Source organism: Cavia porcellus, unplaced genomic scaffold (assembly GCF_034190915.1).
Source record: "Cavia porcellus strain 051 isolate PalLab524CR breed Dunkin Hartley unplaced genomic scaffold, mCavPor4.1 scaffold_14, whole genome shotgun sequence".
NCBI lineage: Eukaryota > Metazoa > Chordata > Mammalia > Rodentia > Caviidae > Cavia > Cavia porcellus.
In genome coordinates, this window is record NW_026947497.1 from 28,569,514 (window position 1) to 28,595,370 (window position 25,857).

A 25,857-nucleotide genomic window follows, 5' to 3' on the forward strand; every position below is an offset into this window, starting at 1 on the left:
GTGAATAAAACAACATTAACTGAAAAGAAAGTAGAAGCAAGGCTGGAGGATAAGAGATGATGAATAATACTTGGGAAACTAGAGGAGAGAGTAGAAGAGAAGGAGGGATTAAGTAAGATATCCTTTGACCATGGTCTCTGGGATTAGTTTTCTGTGACTGGAGTTCTCCCCAGTCATTTAGGAAAGAGAAAGAAAAGGAAAAGAAAATAAAGAAAAAAAAGAGAGAGAGAGAGAGAAAAAATATCAGTTAAAGAGAACAGTGGCAGCCCAAACTGCCTGCTTCTATACCATGTGTCTTTGTGCCCTAGCACAATGCTGCTCCACCTAATTTATCTCTTGTTGGTTTGTATAGTTATTGTTGCTTTCTACCTTTCACACTTCTAGTTTCTGACACGTCCATCCTGTGTGCCTTCCTTGGTACTCTACTGTGCCACTGATATTCTCTCTGGTCTCTGCGCCTTCCCTAATGTTTCACGTCAGTAAGAGGAGTGGTCATTCTATGGGCCTATCAGAGTGTTCACCTGGGTTTCCGTGGCAGAGATGGTTATGGAAGGGACTACCCTTCACGTCATTCACCTGGGTCACAGTGCCCATTTCAGTTCTATAGCTAATACAACTATCTAAGCATCCCATTTGCACTTCTGAGTCCCACTGTATATGTGAAGATTACCTGGGTGAATATTTCCTAGACTGTCCATTGTTGTGTAAAGTATCTGCACATTGCAGTTTGTAAATATTTAAGTAGGCAACCATGTTGTTCCCACCAACAAGACATGAATGTCTGTCTTTTCAACTTTGATTAATTGGATTTATAACAATAAGCATTAATGATGATTATCAACTTCAGTAGTAAATCATCCAATCACACTTTTAGGGTTGTTGGATGGGTAATGGGTGCAGGAGCTTAGAGATCATACCTAGACACTTGTCCCCTCCGCTCTGACACTCTTCCATTGTGCTCTTCTTTCTATCATCCACGATGTGAGTATCTTTGTTTTGTTTCCCAGTTCTGCCATGGTTTTCCTCCCTTGGAGCCAGCACGCTATGACCTTAGTCCCTGATACCATTAGGTATACACAATATTTTTTCTGTAAAGTGGGAAATGTTGGTGTTGAATCCCAGTGAAGAAAGGTGAGTAATACAATAACACATTTTGATTTTTACCCAAGTGGTAAATGGTAAGATGTAGTTTGAGTATGCACGTGTAGGTTTTTCCCTCAGAAGAAAGTTCTTATACGCTCTTAAGACACACTGAAACTTTCCTTTCATTTTATAAATTTTTCTTTGCTATCAAGTTTTAGCTCAGGGTGTACCCTGTTATCAGAGTTTTATCTGTACAACTTAATGCTTGAAGCTGCCTATTTACCTATCACATTGTCCTTGCTAATTTCCTCACAAACTTCAGACTGGATTTAAATAAACTATGAAATATATCTTCATTGGCATACTCATTGTACCGCTAATATTCATTGTGACTAGTCATTTTTTCCTTCACTACTTTAAAAAAAAACATACTCATCAACAAATATGTAATGAATTCATTCACAGTATGACAATCATTCTTAAGAGAATTCAGGTAACAATCAGTGCGAAGTCAATTCAACACCACTTTGAGCTAACTTTTAGAATTTTAGCAATTGTCCTTCTGTGAGGCATGCCAGTTGTTAAGTTTCTGCTTCTTAAATCCATATTCATACTAAGGATTGAGTCTGATGCAGAAATTCTAACATTCAGTCCAATGGCAACACTAGATTATCATTTAAAATGAATTCTTGTATTTTATCCATTATTTTCAAATGTGCTTGTTGAAATTTTGTTTTTGTTCCTAGTGAGATAATCAACCAATGTCACCTTCTCTGCCTCCTTACTTTCATATTTAATATAAAATCCTACATTTATTTTCTACTATGTTTGATATACTGTCATCTTAATGAGGAAAGAAAGTAACAAGAATCTGAAAGTGTTTCTAAGTGAAAGGGCATGATCATCACAATTGCCACTGAAACTTCTCTCCAAGTTTCTTTTTTCATGGTAAAATGAGAGTAGAACTCTATGGCAACAAGAAAAATGATTAATTGCTTCAAAATAAGCAACACTGCTACTTTCCCTTAAATGAAAGTGTAAGTCACAAGAGAAAACCAGACCTGTGTCACCTTTCTTTGATCCAAATAATTTGGGAAGCAGAAAGATAAACAGACACCTTTTACAGAATCATGCTACCTTTTATGCTTTAGTCACTTTTACTGTCCAAAGAACATCACTTGTAAATTGGAAAGGGCATGTCTTTTTGGTTTAGCTGTAGTTTTCTGATTAACAGAGAAAGCCAAGCTGGTTTATTTTGTTGTGGTTACATGTATCCATTTGCAGTTTATAATTTTACATTCTCTATTTTTAGAGAAACAGCTACACAGATTTCATTCATACAGAGTCTATACTTTCAAAGTTAGGATAAATCAATGGTATTTATTATGTAATACATACTTATTTGAATTATTACATATATACCAAGCATAAGATTTAATAATTTTTACATTATACATTATTTGCCAAATTTTTTGTAGAGTGGCACAGAAAGTAGAGTGTCAGCCTTTTAATTTGGGTTTTGCTGCTATCAAGAAGAAAATAACTGCTTACCTGTGTTTGTAAATAGCATTTCCCACTGGTGAGGGATGCTTTTGCTCCCATGTGCTTTCTGCACTCAAAAAGTTGAACCAGGTATTTTTGATGACTACTTCACAGTGAGAAATTTAGACCTTTTCCATTGATGAGGATTCTATGAGCGTCAATAGTCTGTAGGTGCATTTATTTATTCTTTATTTGTTTCTTATGATTTTTGATTTTTCTTAGGGCTCTCTCACAAGGGTGTCCATAATCTACGTCCTGATTAGACCCCAGGAATTTGGTAGTAGAAGTTTACTAAGTATTTTTCACAGGGTGTGTATCTATCCTGTTTACAAAATAATACCCATTGTCTTTCTTACAGGAAACATGTTTATACTGGCAGATGTCTCTGTCTGATTTGTGTCCAATGTATTTCTACCACAATACCCTTGAATTAGCAAAATATCAGATCTAAATGTGACAGTCAGGTGAGTCACACAAGAGGTAACTCAAGAAAAGACCTGCAATAACAGAGGAAGTTTATTACATACAGATCCAAAGACAAGAACAGAATACTTAACTGGGTCAGTTGGAAGGAGCACTCATCTGAGGACCCGCACACAGGCACTTGCAGAACCAGGGTCAAAGATTCAAAAATGAGATATTTATAGGCAGAAACCTGTACTGGATTCAAGGGTACTACTCAAACATATTTTCTGCAGAGAATTCAAATTTGTAGGTTTATAGAGACTTAGGCATGGGGCTCCTTAACTGGCTATAGCAGCGTATCTGCACAGTCCAAGGACAGGATGACGAGCAGGGAAAAGGTCCAGTAGATTTAAGGCACCTGGTCTTCAGGGACATGGTATTAAATCTGTTAAGGTATTAAGTGGCAGTGGTGTATGTATCCAGGAAGTAGGAGAAGGAAGGGACCCAGAAACTGTGTAAGGATAACCACATCCTGCATCTTTAAGAGAGTATGCATTGTATCTAAATGGATGCTGAGTCAAAGGAAAATGATAGAAGTTTAGTGCAACTGCCTAGAAATAAACAAAGATAAATTAATTTTATGCAAATATGCTAAGAACAAACATATTAATAACTTCTGGAATAAGTGTACAGAAATTTGTATTCACATCAAGCATTCAGTGTTATTAGCATTTTCTGAGATTATATTTCCAGGAAAATTGTCTAAGGGAAATGTTGTTGTTCATTAAAAAAAGATAGAAAGATAATTTTCATTCTTCTCTAAATTGTAATGTTTGATTATTATAAATTACATATATATTATATACAGTGTGTGTATATATATTATCTTTAACAATGAAAAAGTCATTTAAAATAATTTATCTCAAAAAACACATAGAAAAATAATAAAATCCAAACTTTTTCTAAGTTGCATATCATAATAATTCAGTTTTTGATATTAGTTTAGATATCTAAGAGATTTATTTATATTTTGAAAATTCTATTTCATGTTTGGCTATTTATTTGGTCTCAATTATTAATTATTTAAATTACAATTCTTTCACCTTTAGGAAAAAACTGCACTAACCAAATGTGATTTTTTTCATTAGTTACAAAATTATTTGAAAATGAAATTCATTAATTTTCTCTCAGTTTCTCATTCTATTTTAGTGAATATAAAACTGGTGATTGAACATTTCACAGTTTGACATTTCTCTGAGCAATATTTGAGAAGAGGATGTCTCACTCAAAACTTTCTAACAGCAGGATAGACACCTTTATTTCAAGGGCTTTATGCATGTTATAATTTCCTCGCTAAGTGATCTATTAACTTGTAGGATTGTAAGTTATTTTTCTATCATATAAAGTGCAACCATGTATTGAAGGTGACATATGCCATTTTGAGGGTTTATTATAGTTCGGCTTAACAAATTTTAAGGGCAGTCAAGTCAAAATTGTCAGGATGCAAAATAGTCCTCATGCTGGTGAATCACCTGAGAAGCTCTTTTGTTACATACCAGTCATTTCCCCTTTGGACCTTCTCAGGGATACAGGAAAGGTATAACTCAGTTTTTCTAAGTAGCACATGCACATTTATGATGGTTTAATCTCATGAAAGCATTTCTTGCAAACTGAGTCATGTCCAATGAGAATAGATGCTATTTTTCTGCAGGAAAAGTACTTAACCACAAACTGCACTTTTCACTTATAGAAAAACGTATTTCTAATATGTTTAAGTGAAAATAGATGTCCCCTTTAGTGAGGCTACATTGTTTGATATGTTTTAGGCATATGACTATGAGTAAAGCTACTTCCTTTTTATCTTACCAAGGCAAAATTTAGTTGCAAAAGTTTAAATGTGGAGACACAGTTGTGAGTAATGCCCCTAGAAGCTTTGTATTTTTTTCTCTATAAATCATCTATTTCCCAAAAGTATTACACCAATATATATATATATATATAAACTTATATATATATATATATATAAGTTTAAGAAAGTTTAAGAAAGATATGTTTTACTATTAAGTAAACATAACAGTATATATAAACATATATATGAACATATATATAAACATATCTTTCTTAAACTTATATATAGTATATATGTATATATATATATTATATATATATATTATATATATATAACATTGAATACAACATTAAATACAAATGCTTTTACTTTTGGAATTAAAAATAATCTGAACAAGACAATGTGATTCTTGCTTATGCAAAAGCATTCGTCTAAATAGGAAAAAAAAACAGTAAGTACATTCTTACCTTTTTTTTTTTTTTTTTTTTTTTTTTTTTTTTTTTTTTTTTTGGTACCAGGGATCCAACTCACGGCTGCACGCTTGCAAGGCGGGCATTTATGACACTGAGCTAACTCCCCAGCCCAACAGTGAGTACATTTAAAGCAACAAAACCAAATTATTTTGCACAACCAAAATGAACATATTAATAATTGCATATTAAAAATGTAAAGAATTCAGAAGGTGAAAAAATGGATTATAAGGAAATGGTTATGAAATAGTTGCAAATGAATTTTTTTGACTTGATTCCATTACAAATGTACAAAATAAAAATTGGATATCAAATTAAGTGGAAATTATACTAATCATCATTTCCACCTTTTTTATTATGATTCATGTGATTATTATTCCAGTATCCCTCCTCAATGTCTTGAGGGGTGTCATTTTGTTTTCCATGCAAACTAATGTGAAACAACACTTACTATCCTTCTATAATATTAAAGATCACATCCTTGGGACTAATCATTTGTTTTTGTATATAAAGCAAACTTACAGGTTCAATAATAATTGAAGTACACGTTTTGGTAGTTGCCTATCACAAGGAAGACTCATCTGTAACTGGAACACAAAATTCAAGTGCTACTTGACACCCTCTTCAGTAGGGAGTTAGGGCATTTTTTTTTTTTTTTCTAAAAATGTCGTGTATAAGAACGCAATATCTAGTCTTGAGAGAACAATCAATTGAAATAAATACAAATTGGGCTTATTTAAGATAAGCTAAGTTATAAGCAGGTGGAGACTGCTCTTTTTTTTCCGTGTAAAGAGACTGTACATTGATACATGTAAGTGGATGCATTTAAAGATGCATGTGTGTGCTAGGCATTAGATTAAATAAGAGAATTATGAAATAAAATCTGGTGCTGTGAGAGAAGAAAGTGCAAGTGACTGGGATTGAAATTCTTGTATATCAGGGATTTGAGTTATTTTGTGGATTTGGAAACCAGGGATGGTAAAAAAAAAAAAATATATTTGATAGATATAGGCACTGAAGGATCAAGTTTGACATGTTTCTGTTTTTTCTTTTCTTATGATTGTTTGTACTAGCTTCAAAAAAGTAAAAGAAGAGAGCCAAAATAGAAGATGATTTCCAATAAGAGAATTGAGGGAAGTTAAGCATACTACCTTTTTGTTTCACCTCATGCACAATTCACTTTTTAATACAAGTATCATCAAAAATTTTGAAGAGAGTCCAGAATTACAAACAGCAATTGTTTCAATTAAATACAATAACTCACTACACTCCTTATCTATCTTTATTACTTTTATTACATGATCTCATTTAATTAAAATATGTGCTTCCATAAATAGATTACATTTGAAAGAAACATGACTGATTTACACCAAACCATCTGATCTGTAATATAATAGATACTTCTAAGTGGATATTGCTAGAGAAAAACTATCCTCAGTTGTCAATCACCTCTTGCCCTTATGGAACAATTTATTTGTGAGATAGACATTTACCATAGCACAAAACATTCTACATTTACAAATAGCAAGAGGAGCAGAGTCTCAAAGAACCTCGTGTCAATCTGCTATAATCACCAGAACTAACGTTTGACAAGTACATGTTTGTTCAAATGCCTTCTTACCTTTAAGTCTTTGCTAATGTCTTGCAGATCAAAGCATACTCTGATTCATCAAGGATATGTGTCTTATTCATCATGTGTGTGAGGGCAAAGGACCGTCCAACTTACCTTGAGTATGGTGTTTTTATTTTTTTTAAAAATGCATAAATAATCATGATAAAATACAGCTTTTGAAATTTAAAAGAAAGGCAGATGAATACAAAAGTAAGGAAAAGTGTCAGTGCTACAAATTTGTTTCCTGAGCGCCTTTGTATAAACATTCAGAGAGTTTTTCGGACACTATGTAACAAAAGGGTGACAACTTTGCTTGTAATTATATTCTCCAACAAATTTTAGTAACTGATGGGCTCTTCAATTTTGTAACTAATTAAATCAAGTCCAAATGAAGAAAACAAATATAAGGAAACTCATAATAAATTATCAATTAAAATAATATCAGATTCCTCACAATAATAACTGTAAAGGGAATTTAAAAATTTTAAAGAATAACAATAAAATATTTGAGTATCATAACTAGAATAAATTCTGTGCTAACTACCCCAAATGATCTACTTTTTAGCTACACTGTGATTGGCTGCCTATACACCAAAGGCCAAATTCTGGTTGTATTACCATTCCAGAGCATTAGTAGTTGCATGTGTTTAAATATAATCGAAAGTTACCACAGTCTGAAAATTCTCATGTATTATAATATGATCCATAAAAATTTATTTCAATGCATTGAGTTTGAGTAAGATTTACATTTTTCTTAAACTAAGTAGAGTTAAAATATAAAAGACATAAATTCTTATACTCAACAATGTACTTGAATGTTGGCTATAATAGGAGAATTTTAATTTCGACCAAAATTGAGCCTAGTCTCTGTGTTGGTTAATTTTCTCTCATTGCTAAGAGACCTGACACCCAAAATATAGGAAAGAAAGGTTTATTTAGCTCATGGTATGTGAAGGTTTCAGTCCATCCTCACCTGGTTCCAAGACAGAGTGATGTAGCAGAGCACAAGATTTGACTGGCAGCTAGAAGACAGCAAAAGCACAAAGAGCACAAGGCAAGGAGCACACAAAAAACTCTTTCTCTCTCTGTCAGTTATGTTGTATGTAGGCCACCCACTCTACGTAAATGTAGCACCCACACTTATAATCCAACAATTATATCAGTCACAAACTCTAGAAGCTCACCTCCATGATTACATGAGACTTTGGGGTGCATCTAGACACAAATCATAACAGTGTTATATTTTGTCCACTTACAATCATTCTATGTAAATAGTACTTCTTAATTTTCACAAGCCTTCCTTTGAAGAAAGTAAATGGGACATCTCTTTGTACTCTTAAAGAAGATATACCTTGTGACACTATTAATTATTGAATTGAAAAAGTCATTTTAAATGAAACATATGACTCTCAAATACAGTATTATGATGTATTAATGTACTCATATACTAAAAACCTTTCTGAGAGAAAACAAAATACAAAAGGGAAATGAGTAGCAAAATATTCAATTTGAACTGTCCTAAGAATGTGTAATTACAGAGGAAAAAGTCAAAAGAGAGTATAAAATTCATTTAAGCTTGTTGAGCACCACCAAACTTAGGAATAAATTCATTTACTCAAATCATTCTGCTTCTGTTTGTTTTCTGTTGGTTCCTGATTTTTGTTTTGTTTTGATTTCTAGAGAAGTGTAGAAGCAGTAGCTAAAGTTTATATCCCTTCTAATGGATAAGAAGTTGAATGGGGCATTAACTTAACTAGCCCAACCCTGTTTAAGACAAATGTTAGTGTAAAGGTGAACAAGGCATGACCTTGCTGCAGAGAAGTGCTCAGTATAAGAAAAGACTTGTCTCGAATTTATAACTTCTATAAAATGCGCGCGTGCACGCACGCACACACACACACACACACACACACACACACACACTATGCATGAGTACACAGCTAGAATCTGAAGTACAAACCAAGGCTCATTCATAGCTATAATGTATATAAGGCTTCATAATCAAACTCTAGAACTCTGAGATTAACAACTGTCCCATTGTTTGTAAAAAGTCAACACAAATTTGTCAGGGAAATACAGCCTTTATTAGGTTTAAAATAGCCAATAATGTCATGAACATGAGTTTGACAGTGCACAGTTATAACAAATATCATTACAGATGTAACTGACTCACAATTCAAGAATCAGGCCGTTTTCATGCTACAAAGTACAGTGAGCTCTTCTAATCAGCAATGATAGAATTTGGTAGGCATTTTATAACAAAAAAGGAAAATAAGTTTTAGTAATGATTTGCAAACATCTTCTTACTTCAGGTTTCTTTCTTTTTTTTTTTTTTTTCAAAAGCTTAAGCGACTACTTCTTTTTTTTTACTATCTCAAATAAGCTCCAATATCTTGTTTTTAAGAAAAAGTTCATATGTTTTAATTCTATATACTTCTTTAAAATTTACATTTGATGATGTATTATTTAGCATAAGTGATCATGCTTTATTTTTATCTAATCTGTTGGAGCCTGGCACAGGAGAGCAATTCAAAGCAATGACTTGCCATCATTTGTTTGATAGTCAAACTTCACTGAACAGTGAATTTTGAAAGAGATTCTGCAAAACAGATACAAGAGCCATGTTAACATTGGATAACTACATAATGTATACTATAATATCAGAAATAGAATATAAACTATGTACCATATATACTGTATACAGGTAAGTGAAAATTTCTGGAAAATATGACAAGACACAAAAATTATACAAAATGGCCCTTTAAAAATAGCTTTTAAAAATGGACTCTGTGATTATGCAATCAGAAACAATTAGTTGATTATTTGCACTGAATTTGTTTTAATTCAGCTGCTAAGAATTCTGAGATGTCCTAAATTTAGTTGCAGCCCTAAGAAAAGTAACAGAAAAGAAGAATTTATTTATTGACAGTCTTTGGTTAAACTAACAAAGAGACAAGGAAAATCACCTCCTCATTTCTGTCCTGGTTGACAAGGATTAACAATCATAGCACGCCATATTCTGTTTGCAAATCCTATCAAACAACAAGCAATACGTCTGTATCTTTCAGATTCTTCTCTTCTACAAGATTGTGCCCCTCTCACTTGGTCCTTCTCTTCTTTCCTATTCCCAGTGTAAGTTAAATGCAATTGATTTATGCTTTCTTCTTCCCAAAGATTCATTATGAAATACTCTGGCCTTTTAGATGAGGTGGGAATTTTTTCAATTACTATTCAGACAGGTTACTAACGGTTTAGGGAGTTTGTCTCAAAATTCATCTCGTATTTTGGCAGTATTTGTAACACATCAAAAAGCCCTTTTCATTCACAGATTATTTGGTGTTTACATTTTGTTTTAGCACACTTTATTTAAAGGAAGAGCTAAAAAGGAGCTTCTCATTTCAGTCAGATTTTTTAAGAGTTTAAACGAAGCTGCTCACTCTTTTTCATTGAAAGGACAGATTCTTCTTATTCTACAAGAGACGAAAACTGAAAGACATGAAACATTCAGTCATTTCAAAGATTTATAGTATTAGAGAAAATGACTCAATATTAGTTTGAAATAAAACTGAAGAGAGTGTCTACAGTATATTGAACTAGAAAAGGTATAACATAAAGATTATAAATCATGAAATGTAATGGGAAAAGCCATGAGTGTTTTCCATTAAAACGCTGCAGTGTGATAAAAGATGATTGTCTTCAAAGAGGCAATGGAGGAAGAGGGAGACATGGGAGCAGGGAAAGAGGAGAGAGAGAGAGAGAGAGAGAGAGAGAGAGAGAGAGAGAGAGAGAGAGAAAGGTTTACTAAACACATCATGAAAGAAATGTCATAGGAACTAAAATAGAATAATGATGACAGTTTATGCTGACTTCTAAATATATAGTAACAAAAATAACTAGAAGATACATTAATTGAAGTTTTAAATAGGCAAGATAAGTCTCGAGTTATAATCCTATGGAAATTATCTTTTAAGATAAAAATAAAGTAAGATATTCTTAAACAAAATAGAATACAATTAAATGATTGCGTTAACTTTATGGAAGAAAACTCTAAGAGATATATTTTTAGAAAATAAACAATCATACAAGACATCTCATGTTGCAACATTATTAAAATTAATGCGCAAAGTGAGGCACACATAAGAAACATGCAAACAAATACCTTATGTGAAAGCAAAATACTATTGAAATATAAAATAAGATCAATAAAATATGTATCCTCCAGACATTTAAGGTATGTATAAAATTTTACCAAGCAACTTAGTGTAAAATTGTACTGAGACATGTGTAAAAAAATTAACTAATATACATTTTAATAGCCTTAAAAAAATCTAAAAGAACCTGCCCATAACAATCAGAACGAGGGAAGAAATTAATACCTCTCACTTCCTATTTTGAGTAAATGCAGTGACTGTCATTTTTATTTTACAGAAGAAAGAAACAAAGTAATGGAAATGTGGCATTTATGTGTGTTTTGCATATTATTAGAAAGTCAATAGCTATTTGAATCATAATATTAAGATAGAGTTGAAGAAAATACCTAAGATATATGTACTATTTTGCATGATAGAATCATAGTTTTCTTTGTCAGAAAAGTGGATTACAAATATGGAAAGAAGAATATTAGCTCTCTTTGGATGATTTCAAAGTTTTCTAAACTCACTCCACGTTTTAAAGATATATGTTGTATGTAGAAACGCATATAAATCTATTTATATTTGTCTGTATATATCTATTTGTGTGTACATCAATTTGGATGCACACATTTTTATAGACATGCTCACACACATATGTGCAAGAGCCATAAGCTAGCTAAATACACATATCGAATACTTATGGAAAAAGAGATTGAAGAAATTATTACAAGGGTTTCATAAAAAGAAAATGTTTAAAGCATAATATTTCTGTTAATTTTCTACATAATCAGTAGTGCTTTCATGGCCACTGAAAACTTCAAATTTTTCAGATAAGCAAATTGATGTACTTCTCCCATGTTTTGGATTTTAACCAAGTAATATAGCAGAAATGATGTTTTTAGTTTCTTATTTATTTTACATCAATCAAAAGTGTAATTATACTGAGTCTTATAGGGTAAATCTCTTTGTGTCTTATTGCCTTGTTTGCTGTTTCCTTCCCAATCTGGATTTATGACTTCTTGTTTCTCATGTTTGGAATAGTTCTAATGAAGGCAATGTTAAGTAGAATCCTGGTGCTTCCCATGGTCAGCCCATTTGGTTTCTAATTTCTGAAACTGGGAAACCAAAATTAGCTCCCCACCATTTTAGCTGTAGCCGGTATTATCCACTTCTATGAGGCTGCACTAGCATTAAGGACCAATTTTCAGAGAGACTCCTTCATCTATCCCCTGGGTTGAGTAATTATAAATTACTTTAATATTATGAATTTAAAATATTTGGGAAAACTTGTTTTCTCACTTAAAATGTATTTAAAATTTTGTCAACACTCTTAATTTTGGCTTTGTAGTTAGAATGGATATTTTAGATTTGAATTTATCCTCATGCAAGTCAATGTTCAAAAATTTTCTTGGAGTAATTATTTCTATTGTGTACAAAAATGTATTTCTTTTATGAAAATTAACATTTCAACAGTGTTACATAAAGAAGACTGCATAATCTCCACTTTTATTTTCCTCCTCCACAATTCAATCTACTTTGCAATGAGGAAATGAATTCTAATTATTGTTCTCTTTACTGATTTTTTCTTTCAACATTTTTACCCTTTTCTATGTTATAAAACTCTTTGGATAATCATGAAAATTAATTTATAAACATGAAACAGCTGTTTTGGTTATTTTCAAAAGTTTTTTAGATTTAAGCTATATTTTATCGTTCTGAGTCATGCTATTTTATTAACTAATTACATATATATCTAATTCACAAATATATTAAAAGGATACTTGATCAATTTTTATATATTTATTACCATTCACTTCCATAAGGACAATTGCTAAATCAGTTTACAATTACTGTATGTTTTTCCATCTGTAGTTTTGGAACAAATCCAGAAAGTGCTAAGGATTATAATAGCAATGACTTTAATTACATTTAGCATGTTCATTATATAAAATTTTGATTCATAGTAATTAAAGAGAAATATACAGAATTACAGTAATAGGGTTGGATCAAAGCTTTAGCGGTAGTATTAAAACAAAACCAAACAAGCAAACCGAAATACACTTGGATACAAAATAAATACTTGAATTTCAGTATTGAAAGGATGGAAATTATTCAACAAGTTCTTAAATCTTTTTAGTCAAATTGTTTGAATGGACACTAATCTACCATTAAGTATCACAAAAGTTAAAATAATAAAATCCCTCTTTCATTCTTTAAACTTCTGGCGAGCTTTATTAAGTTGATATTATTGAGTACATTTGTAGATAGTACTTTGTGTGTTCTCTCTGTCTTTCTTCAGAGACTATAGACCTAGATGCATATGGGGTCTCCACATACTTACAACTAAATGCTCATTTTAATAACTATAATGGAAGATTTCTAACAGGCCCCGTCCATTACATGTATAATAAGAAATATAGACAGATAGATAGATCAGACAATTGCCCTCTTAAATATTTTCCATTTGTCCCATCTTATATCCTTAATCCTGGTTATTCCCCATATTTATAAACTAATTTCAGCCTCTTATGATTCAGGATACTGTCTTTGTTCTGTCTTTACAGTCGCATTTCTCTCAAAATTCTCACTAAACCCTTCCTATCTTGTGTTAATCCTAAAGATCTGATAAAACTTCCCCTATCTATAATAGCTTGTCAGATCTCTTCTGTAACAACACTTACCTAGAAATATCTTGTCAAATCTCTTCCACGTACATGACATTACAAATTCTCTATCTTCCTGTGGAGTCCAAACTACAAATATGGGTGATTAATGTTGTCTTCTCTTCATAACTCAAACTCCATTAAAAAGTCTTCATCTGATATAATTTCTTACATAATGGCTGTGGAAACGTGTGCTGACTGCACAGCCACCTGCCTGGCAAGCACAAGGTCATGAGTTCGATTCCCTGTACAAAAAAAAAAATTTTTTTTTTCTTTCTGGCAAGTGAGAGGTGGAGAGTTCAATCCTCAGTAGACATCCTCGCCCCCCCCACCCCCCAAATAAGAATGTGGCCAGTGATTTAACTCAGCAGCACAAGCTCCTGCCTGGCACATATAAATGATTTTTAAAAACCTACAAAAAGTCTTTGGGCACTTTAAAATATCTATGAACATATTTCTCATATCTCACATACTCAACATTGTAGTTTCCTCACAGACTTGAATGTTTCTTAATAGTTTCTTGTGAAGTGAATCCCTTAATGAGTATAAATACCTATTACATAAAATTAATTCCTTTACATTATAAAAGTAAATAGTATTTAGTACATTTACACCATTATATAACCATATCTATCAAAATTCAAAAATATTTTAACCCTCTAAAATAAAACCTTAAACACATTAAGCACTTATCTATAAATGTCATATCAAATTTCTTCCCTAATATCACTTATCCAAAAAGATCTTGCCCAGTGTCTTCCACATATGCAATGTTATGAATCCTATAGGTCGCTGTGTAGTCCAAAGGACAAATATCCATAGGTCTATATGCAATCATCCCACATTCTTCCAGATATTACTGCCAATGGTCTTTCCTTTTCTATACATGTAAACATCTTAAATATTTCATATCCATGTAATCACCTAATAAGCCACTTTTCATATCAGAGTGTGATTACTTGGCATTGTACTGTGAAATTCAACCACATTACACCTGGATAAACAACAACTTGTTTCATGGCTTCATACTATTCCATTATATGTATGTGTCACATTCACCTTACTCATTCATCCTTTAATGAAAACTTAGTTTGTTTCTACCTTTTGGGTACAGTAAAACATGGTCATTTGTGGATATATATTTGAACAGCCCCTTTCAGTTCCTTCATCTGAATACATAAAGGTGAAATTGCTCCAAAATAAGGTAGATCTGTTTTACTTATGAAGCACTTCCATACTACCTTTCCCCAATGGCTGCATCAGCTTATATTTACATCAGCAATATACAAGACTGTGGAATTGAGTATATTTTTATTAAGAATTATTCATGAAAATAATTCATTAATTTTTGTCATTGCACTATTTTTGTGATGCTGATTTTTTAATCTTTACTTACTAATCACCCTCCTTGTTGTGTACATTCATTTGAACTTTGTGGGTCTTTGTGGACTCATTGTTTCCTTGGACTGTTTTCAGGTACTTTTTCAAATGCTGCTTTGGTCATCATGAATATCTTAATGTGTTCTTGACATGGACAATCTTTATTTCTACATCAATTTTAAAGATAGTTTTACAGAATATATAAATTGAGATAAAAATTGTTTCCTTTTAGTGCTTGGTATAATTCACTCCAAGTTCCACTGACCTTTAAGATTTGTGCTGAAAAATCTGCTATATTACCAACAGGTTTGTCTTTACAAATTATTTAGTGCTTTCCTTAACAAGTTTAAGAATTTCATCTTTGGTAGAACTTCTAATCTCTTAACCATAGTTAAGAAAAAGTTTATTTTTAATCCTGGCAATTTGGAATTCTATGTGCTTCATTTACCTGAAAGTTGAATTATTTCTCTAAACTTGGAAATCTGCTGTGATTTTAGGTATAGATTTTAAATATTAGATGCTCTCATTTGAATTTTCACTCATTTAATTCTTAGGCTAGTAGTATTCTTTGAGTCACACACCAGATGTTGGATCCATTTTCTATGATCCATTAATTTAAATTGCCTTTATATGGTTTCCGGAATCAAGTTTATCTTCTAGGTCTGAAATCTCCTTACACTGGTCATGCAGTAGAATTTTTTTTTTTTTTTTTTTTTTGTCTTTTTCATTTTTTATCGGTACTGGGGATCGAACTCACGACCGCCTGCTTGCAAGGCAGGTGCTTATTCCGCTGAGCTAAACCCCCAGCCCCTATGCAGTAGAATTTTTATGTCTTGAATTCTGTGTAACATCTTTTGATGATCTCCATTTCATTACTAAAATTTTCTTTCATATGTTGGTATCATTTTGATTAATTCACTCAAATTTTTACCTATGATGTCTTTAGACTCATTTCATTTTATCAATTAAATCCATTATGTTTAGTTACATCATTTTAATTGCTTAATATTTTATTGACCTATTTGTTTGTTTGTTTTCTTCTTTCATTTCTTCAAACATGATCAGCTTTGTAATATTTATACTTTTTTGGAGATCTGTTTTGCCTGGTTACTCATTGTTGTAGTCAGGAATTTGAAAGCAAGCAATTTAATAGAGGACATGTAATTTATAGAATTATTTTTGACAGTGACCCAAAGAGTCAAATACAAAAGAAAAACGGTAGGAAATCTGTCTACACACTAAGACCCAAAAATCCAGCTGGGGGTCTGGATCCCATGGCAATGTGCTATATGAGTCCAGCTGAAAACCTAGAGCCCATGGCAATGTCTCATGCAAGTCTGTTTCATGGATCTGCACTAAATGTGCTAAAAGTCTGTGGTGGAAGATAGAAAGTCTGTGCCAGTGAAAAGGACTGACGGACCCACACTGGAGCCCGGAAAGGGTACTCAAAGTAAGGACGAGGGCTCCTCCAAAATGTACCATAACCATCTTCAGCGACAAGAAGATCCTGAGTTTCTTTGACAATGAGAACAACTGAATTTGTATCAGGAAACCAGAGTGATAAGCTTCTAGAGAATGAATAACACACCATCTTCCTTTCTGGAACCAGAAATCAATGCTCAGTGTGCTTAGTGTAAGGACCAGAGCTCCCTGAAAGTGAACTACAACCATTCTCAGTGACAACAAGGTCCTGAGATCCTCCGATGATAAGAATAGCCAAGTTCATAACAGAAAAGAATCTAGCTCCTCCAGCAGAACCAATGAACAACAGGCAGGCCAAAGAACAACACTTCTTCCCCTCCGGTTTTCCTTTTTATGTTATCGACAATCCTCAGATGGTTCTTCCACACTCAGTACCATATTGATTTAGTTCAGTTGGTACTGCAAATTGACCACCAGTTATCAATTCATCATACTTGTGTGTGTGTGTGTGTGTGTGTGTGTGTGTGTGTGTGTGTATACCTGCTCTGAGTTCAAGTGCCAAGTAGAAAGCTGTCACTAGCATGGAGTTCCTTTTAATTACTCTGTTTTCCAATGACATGATCTTAACTTTGATTATAATTTGATCTTTATACACCTCTTCACACTACAAAGCATGATATCATCAGACCCAATAACTGTATTGCAAAAGGAGAACCACTACCAGTTATTTCACCAGCTCTATAGCCAACCATATGTCAATCACATAATTTGATTTACAAATTCCATTCTTTTTAATGACCCATAAAAACTCACTGCATTCTATATGACACCCTTGAATGTTGAGGAAGATAAAAGGAAGGAGTAGAGTTGAAAAAAGAAAAAAAAAAATACAAGAGAAAATGGAACAAAAAATATGGGGCATTGTTATTATTAATGGGAAGGGAAAGACCTTACTTGAGGGCTTAGACTGGTGTTTTGGAGAACCATGAGAGACTGCCTACTTTGGCAGAGCTCAAACTATTTATCTCTCCTCTGGACCCATTTGTTGCATCTTATGACTCCTTCGCAGAGCAGTTCTCTCATTGTTCCATTCTGGGTCCCTAATGAGTGCTGTACCATTACTCTTCTCATCCATGGGACCACTAGTGCTAGTTCAGCCTTTGCTCTTTATGTGATTCCCTGACTTACAGTTTCTCTGGTGTCCTTGATTGAGATATCTCCTTCACTTTCTCCCTGCAGGCAAAGTGGGTATATAGGTTAAGCAACAAACCAAGCACTGGTCAATGTTGTGGTACTGACCCCTCCCGCAGGAAGTTAGATCCACTCGCAAAACTGTGTAGTCATTGGTTCTGGCTCCTTTGAGAGTATAGTTTTCTTTCTTTATTAATCATATAGCAGATATGTATTCCTCTCCCATTTTATAGCCATTGCCATATTTGAAAATTACGTACAGTTGCTTCTTTGTTCTTCTTAGTGTGAAAAATTGAATCTTTCATTAATAATAACACATAAACTATTTTAATTCCATTCACATTATAACTTAAGTTATTTGAATACATTCTGCCCTTTACCACACTAAATTCACATCAGATGATGTTACATATTGAGGTCAATTGCATAGATTAAAGTGATCTGAAAAAATAAACCTTAATGCTACATAAACATAGAGCTCTTCTTACTGACATTTTTATGTTCTATGTGCTTAGCTATTAGCAATAAATAATTTGTAGGTAAGTGTGTTATCTGTGTGTACAAAAAATAGTTTCTAATCTGCATGCCCGAGATGCTAAATGTATAGAGTTTAGTTTGTAGTGTAATTGCTACATTGTTTTGCATATAATATTAACAACTGTGTTCAGCAATTTAAAAATTCATAAGAAGAACAGTTTCTTAAATTAATTATGCAGATCTTTGTTTTAGTTAAGTTTTTTTCATTGATTATAGTTTTAAGTTTTAGTATCAAAGAATTGACATGAATGCTCCATGATACCATTCAAAATTTTAGGTATTTCTCACTGTCACGATTCTTAATGTATTCTGAGAATTCCATCCTCAATATATGTCATGCTAGAGAGCAAAATGCTGAAGCAATTTTCATCAAATCATGATTCTAGGAAAGTGAAATATGTACATGCTCAATTTTGCCTAGAATATACTTTATTTTACTCAACTGTTTGTGAAACATCTCCTAACCCGGCAGATGTTCATTTCATCGCCAGCCACCTGCAGGATGCAACATAAGTGGGAAGAGATCTTCATCACTCACTGTTACTCCAATAAAATAGTTTCATAGAGGAAGAAATGAAGAAGTTATGTATCACGTAGAAAATTAGTCATCTCCTTACATTGCTCTCTAGGTTTTTCACATGAACTGCTTCTCCCTCACAAATTTGGGATCCACTTTTGTGTTTTTAAAACCTGTCATTTCCAAAAAGGCTAAGCTAAACTCTTTTTATATAAAACTGAAAATTTATTATTTTTCTTACATCAATTAGGTAAAAAAGCACACTTTATGTATCAGCATGTGTTTAGCTAATGATATCACAAGTGGATAAGCATTTCACCAACATTTATCCTTTTGCAAAAGCCAGGGTGAGAGGTGAATAATATATTCAGTTTCCTAATGCCAGAAGACAGAAAACAAATAAAATACTGGATATTATATTGGAAAATAATATTTCTATTGAAAATTTCAGTGACTGCGCTTTCTAGTCCCAGGAAGATTTTCATGCAGATGATCATGTGATGTTAGGTTAAGAAACCTTTATCATGCTCACCTTTCATTTTGCACAACATATATTTTTAGTAAAATAGTTCTCTGCTGGAAACTTGCTCTTTGCCTAATAGCATTGTCAAAAACTGTAGCAGCTGTAAAGGTTAGGGTAGATTTGCTGTCATACAACACAGTAGGAATATTATCACCTAGTTATTGTAAAAGAAAATCCTACTACTACTTGATTCCCTTTTACATTATTTACCAGCCATTAATATGAAATTAACTCATTTTTTTAACAAATTTTCAATCATCAATTTATTTCAAGACTCTCTTGATTTGGGTGATTGCAAGCTTTACAGGTTTGGTTGTGTAAATATATTAAATGTACTTTACAGCAAATGAAATTTTATAACTGAGTGTGGATAACATGAAAAGTCACAGGGGTTATTTATTTATAGAGCATTTAGTAATTTCTGAGATAAAGAAAGATAATATATGATTATTGTGCTAAATAATCTATTCCTTCATTAATATTTAATAGATATCTTATGAAACACTGTGGGGTCTATCTTTTTGATGCAACAGATGTTGACTTTACACTAAACAGAAATAAAACAGTCCATATTTGGACTACCTATCTATTTTTAAGGATAAGGATTTCCAGTGCCAGATGGTAGTCTTAGGAAAAAGAAAAGTAAAAACATAAAAGCCTTGACATTGCACATTAACAGATTGGTTACAAGTATCACATATGGATTAATACATTTGAAATCTGTTCTCATATGAAGGTAGAAGAAACCACACAAAGCGCTATATGAGAATTATTAAACATGTCTTTTAACCCTTAATTTTAAAATTCAATATAAATGCATGTTTTACTAAATATGAATAAATATGCTTAGATTTAATTGAAATTAATTGAAAAATCAATATAGATGCATGTTTTACTAAATACAAACAAATGTGCTTGTATTTAATTGAATTAATTAACTATGAATCTCATTTTCTTAAAGTGGCACTTGTTATAGACCAACATGCCAATTTGAAACAGCCTTTTAAGAACATTCATGGTATCTCGCTGTGCATTTTGTTTGCCACAGTGCTGAGGAGCCATAGAAAGAATGCAATTGAATCACAGAATTCCATTGTTAACCAACGACTAGAATAGCTTTGCAACATTACTGAATAAATGATGTACAGAGTCTGTCCAAAATCAGAGTACCTTTTACCTATTGTACTGACATTATTTTCCTATTACACAAATTGCATTTAATGAGAACATTAAGTTGCAATTATATCTTCCTTTTACTGTTTCAAATGACTGGATTTATTCCATTATTTTAAAATTGTCTATTATTTTATCTTATATTATGAAAGTCCATTTACAAAAATGTCCATCTTCTGAGAAAATTCATATATTATTTTACTGTTTTATTGTCACCCAAACACACATCTAAGCAAACCTGTCTTTCCTTATAATAAAGGTAATAATATTGCGATTTTCATATAAACATAGATATTACTGAGCTCAACCTTGATATATCATGGACGAATGCGTCCAACATGAATTCATAAACAATGACTATTCTTTCATTCATCTGCGTGCAATAACTGTAACAAAATTCTTTGATTTTTTTGTTATTATTTCTATCAAAGAAACTGAACATATGCTGTATCTCTGGTCCTCCTAAATTGCTTGAAGTTGTCTACATAGTAATTGTACAATTAATCAATCTGAATGATCCATACTTATTTCTAGTTTACCATATTCGATTCATTTTTCATTAAGAATATTAATACTTCTTTCACCAAAGGTATTCACTAATCACCTAAAGAATCTGGGCAAAGTCAACTACAGATAGTAGACTCAAAGGTACAGAAAGGAGATACAAGCATAAAATTGATGTACACTTGAGAAAGATAAACTAATTGAGTGTAGTCGATTTGGTTTTGTTTTCCCTTACGAATTTCGCCAGTAAACTGGAAAACTTTATAAATCAAAGGACAGAAAAATTCTATTTATCTCTCATTATTTATATATAAAAATGGAGAACTTTCTTTTTTGACAGTATAAAATTCAGTAACACTACTACTTTAATCATCATCAGATAATAAAAAAAATCCACATCAGCCTTGGGCGTCTGACTAATAATTTCGGGAGGAAAGTCCTTGTTATCTCTTTCTCACCATTGCTAGCATAGGGCAAAACACTTATTGAACAACTTGATCACAAACCAGTACTAAGAAAGGGCAAATGCGATAAATAAATTTCGATTTTCATTATTTAAAGCAGACTGCTCCTGCCCTCACAATTGTAGTTGCAGCTTACACACAAGTACACTTTCTCTACAATACATATTGATACCGTTTCTCTGTTGGAATATGTGATCAAAGCCTCCATGCGCAGAATTTAAGGCACGGATCTTCACGGCAGAGCAAGAAATCTCTCCTAACAATTCGTTCCACAGTTTCTTTGCTTGGTTTCTAATTCTTCGTGTTCTTTATCTAGTATGGCTAGATTTGCAGCTTAAGCACTAACCATCATTTTGATATTGTATTTTGTTTCTCACATATTTTTTTGTGCCATCTGAGTCCATAGTATACTGACCAATTTCCACAAGCTAATATTCTTTCCTTTTTCACAAATAATCTGTCAGTCATTTTTACAGATAAGCTTAACTTTCAACTTGATTGTATTGACGACCAATTAGGGGTTCAGGGAAGCACTTCTGGGTGTGACCTAGGCTTTATATCTGGTCCCCAGCCCTGTCTGCTCACTCTTCCCCTCCACCACCTAGTGAGCTAAGCTGCTTTCCTTCCCTGCCCTTTCCCTGTGATGTCTGTGCCTTGGAGCCAGAAACCATAAGCAAAACTAGATTTCTATGGTTGTGTAAGTCCTTGGTTCCCCACCGATTGTCCAATACAATCATTTGCTCCAAAACTGCAGATTCATTAAGGCCTGGATACCTATTGTATATCCACGTTAGGACTTTTCCCATGCTGTTCTAAGACCAGGAGTGTTATTTTGTTTTCTTTCAATCATTTCCAATATTACAAAATTTTGAGATATTATGATATATTTCATTTAAGTAAATGAGAACTAGAATGAGATATATCAGCGATTCTGATAATTAAAAACATCTTTTCCATGTTTAATCTTTTCTCTTGTTACAACTTATGGTGCTTCACAAATGAATTAAATGGTGAGATATCTACGTAAGAAGCTAATTTCTGTCAGTCATTCAACCAACTGATCTATCTAAATGTTCACTAAGACTAACTCATTAGAAAATATATGATGCAGATAAATTTAATTTATGAGTTATTTGTATTTATTAATAATATAAACAGGAATATTAATAGGAATGCAAAGAAACTCTAGGCAGCTATTATCAAAATAATATGTAGAATGAGAAGCAATTGCAGCACATTTTGGAAAGCTAAAACTAATCTAATAACAAAGGAGTAGATATTCCTTCATTGGTGTAGCTAACCATTTATTCATTACCAATATTAATGAATATTAGTAGAAATCATTATTACATCAAATGAAATCCTGTGAATGTCATTGCCTAATATTTACTGAGCACTTTTTGTTGTTATAAATGTTTTTCTAAGTGCACTAAAGCATTTTCTATTTATTCTTTATTCTAATGTACAATTATGAAAATTAAAAAGTAAGAGAGATGATACTTTGCCCAAATTTCCAGTTAATTAGCAACAGATCAAAATCTCGCAGCAAGATCTCTCTAATTAAAAAAAATGATCTATGCAACATAAAATTTAGAATGCAATAATTTCTATTAATAGCTCTCACAACATATTAGGATGGAGTGTTCTAGATGGTTAAAAACCATATGTTTTTATTATCATAACTCAGTACCTACACTTTTGTATCAAACTACTATAGCACAGTCTAGCTTTACTTCTTTTGGTAATCTATATTTCCATAAAGCACACAGAAGCAGTATTCCTACTGAATATGAATGCTTTGGGACCACCAATTCCAATCCATAAATTGATATAGTTATACAACAGTTAATGACTGGTACATATTTTGAGAAGTATTCCATTGTGTGATTTCATCACCATGTATAGAGTGTACTTCCACAAACCCGGAGACTATATATCAATCCCTCAGCACAGCTCTTATTTCAGTCAATAGATTCAGTAAACATGAGATGCGTGGATCTGCTGCTAGTGTAACAAGGCACAATGTGTCAAAGATTAGTATTTTTATATGACGAGTTACACAATAATATGATGAAAAAACTCTAATATCCAGCCAGAAGGCAAACTGAGGCACACCAAGTTTAAAAGCAAAATTCATTTTAGCAAGACGAAAATGATTATTTAAGGGAAATGACTGGGAAGATACTAGAATCAGTGATCCTCAAGCAGCATGCAAAGAATATATGTTTTCTGAAATCAGAAAAGGAAATATACAGAAAGGATAAAATTAAATTTTTGTTAAAACTGGTTGTCAAGAATAGTGCTGGCTGATAGGTGGTAGTTGGTTACGTAGGTTATATGCTTCAAAGGAGAGGAATGCAAAGCAATTAATATACCAAATTGCCTTTCAATTACTTAAACAAAGTTAAAGAAACAAATTATGCTATATATATATAGTATTATCGCAGATTAAAATCTTTTATGTTAAAATTTGGTTGTGAGTAATGCTAAATATTTAAAGTAACAATATCTTCACAATTGTTGCTTGTTTCCTTCAAAGTTTTTTTTTTAATTGACTATATAAGACAATAGTGCCTACTTAGAAAACCCCTTTGAGAAGATATTGTATTTTTAACATCTCTTTGTCAGAATAAGGAAAGAAATGTTAAAAGACATATATAATTTATTATATAAAAAATCAATTCTCTGAAGAACATCGATGTTACAGAATAATAATATAATTTCATCATAAAAAGGGTTTTAACCTTCATTTTTTGTGATACTATTTGTTCAGTCAATTCCACTAGGCTGTTTTATTGGAGTAGAGTTCATGGCAGTTTAACACAAATAGATTGATTGCATTAATGAACAATTATTTATTTTGAAATATTTATGATAAAATTTTAAAGTGATTGAAAATGTTAAGATTTGAATATTTTGAAGTTTTTTACCTTACTAATATAAATATATGTGTTAAAGATAATCATAGTCTCATTAAAGACTTCTTCCTGTTAATTTGCATATTTTATGAATTATTTATTCATAAAACGAAATCCAACATAAATTTGATTTATCAATAAAATATCATTTTTTCTAATTATCTATTAATTTCAGTCATAGTTCTACTTTTTCTCCTCCTAATCTTCTTTTTCTTCTCTTCTATGTTGTTTTGGTGTAAAAAGACAATTTTAAGTTTATTACATGTATAATTACCAGATACCCCATACACTTATTTCTTAAATTAATTTTAACTGTTTTTTGCATTATCTTCTATCCATGGGAATTTAGTTCTTTGTCATTTCATACATATGAAATAAACATTTTAGTTTGATAATAATAAAAATCCTTTACTAGGTATACATTTAGGTAATCATTTAGGGAGGAAAAAGAAAAAAAATAGATTTCTGTGAATTTTTAAAATATATATTTGGAAATAGGTAATTTAATAGATTTTACTTTCAACAATTAAAAACTGTAAGCTCTACCTGAATTATCATAAAAGAAATATTTGTTCTTTTAGTATTCTCTGAGAAACAGTTTATCTACCTTTTTTAGCTTAGTACCGCATTGCTATTATAATTCAATAATAGAAAATTTTACTTTTTCTTTTGTGCTATATGATATTCCTTAACCAATAAGTAATACAAAAAATAAACACCAAATGCAAAGTAGAAATATTACCTAAGTATGACCTGTTTTATTATATTTTATGGAAAGTTTATAAAATATTCTTGAACTTTTCAGTGACTCCAAGGGATGACAAGGAGTGGCATTTTAAGTGAGGATAGTTAAGCGTAGTTGTCTTAATAGCATTAGATTTTTGTTAAAGAAAGACTATATGGTAATTCCAAGGTCACATATTGGTTTCCTCTGTTTCATACAAATAGAATGTTCAAGGAGGTTTATTATTCTAAAGGGAAAATCAATTAAATGTTTATCTCATAGTTGTGCAATATCAATAAAATATTATTTACTTTATTACCTATAGTTACAACCAAAGACATTTCTGCAAATCACATGGAAAAGTTAAAATGTTAAATGGCATCAATTCATTTAAAGCACAGTAACTCAAGCTATGATATAGTTTATCAAGGATAAAGATGCTTAAAACATCTTTCTAAGGCATGTGTTTAAATTTTGCCTTAATACATGATAAAGAAGGCCAGGGATTTACCTAAGTGGTGCAGCGTTTGCCTGGCAAGTGTGAGTTCCTGAGTTCAACTTCTAGTACCGAAAAAGAAAGAAAAAAGGAAATAAAAGAAAGAAATGATAAAGCTGACCAAATTTCTATCAAGTAAGAAATAAGAAGCAGGCAATTGGGTTTTTGATCACATTCACTGTTTTAGAAAGAAACTTTAACTTGTTCACCCAGACTTATTATAGGAAGATTAAAGCTAGAAACCAAAAATC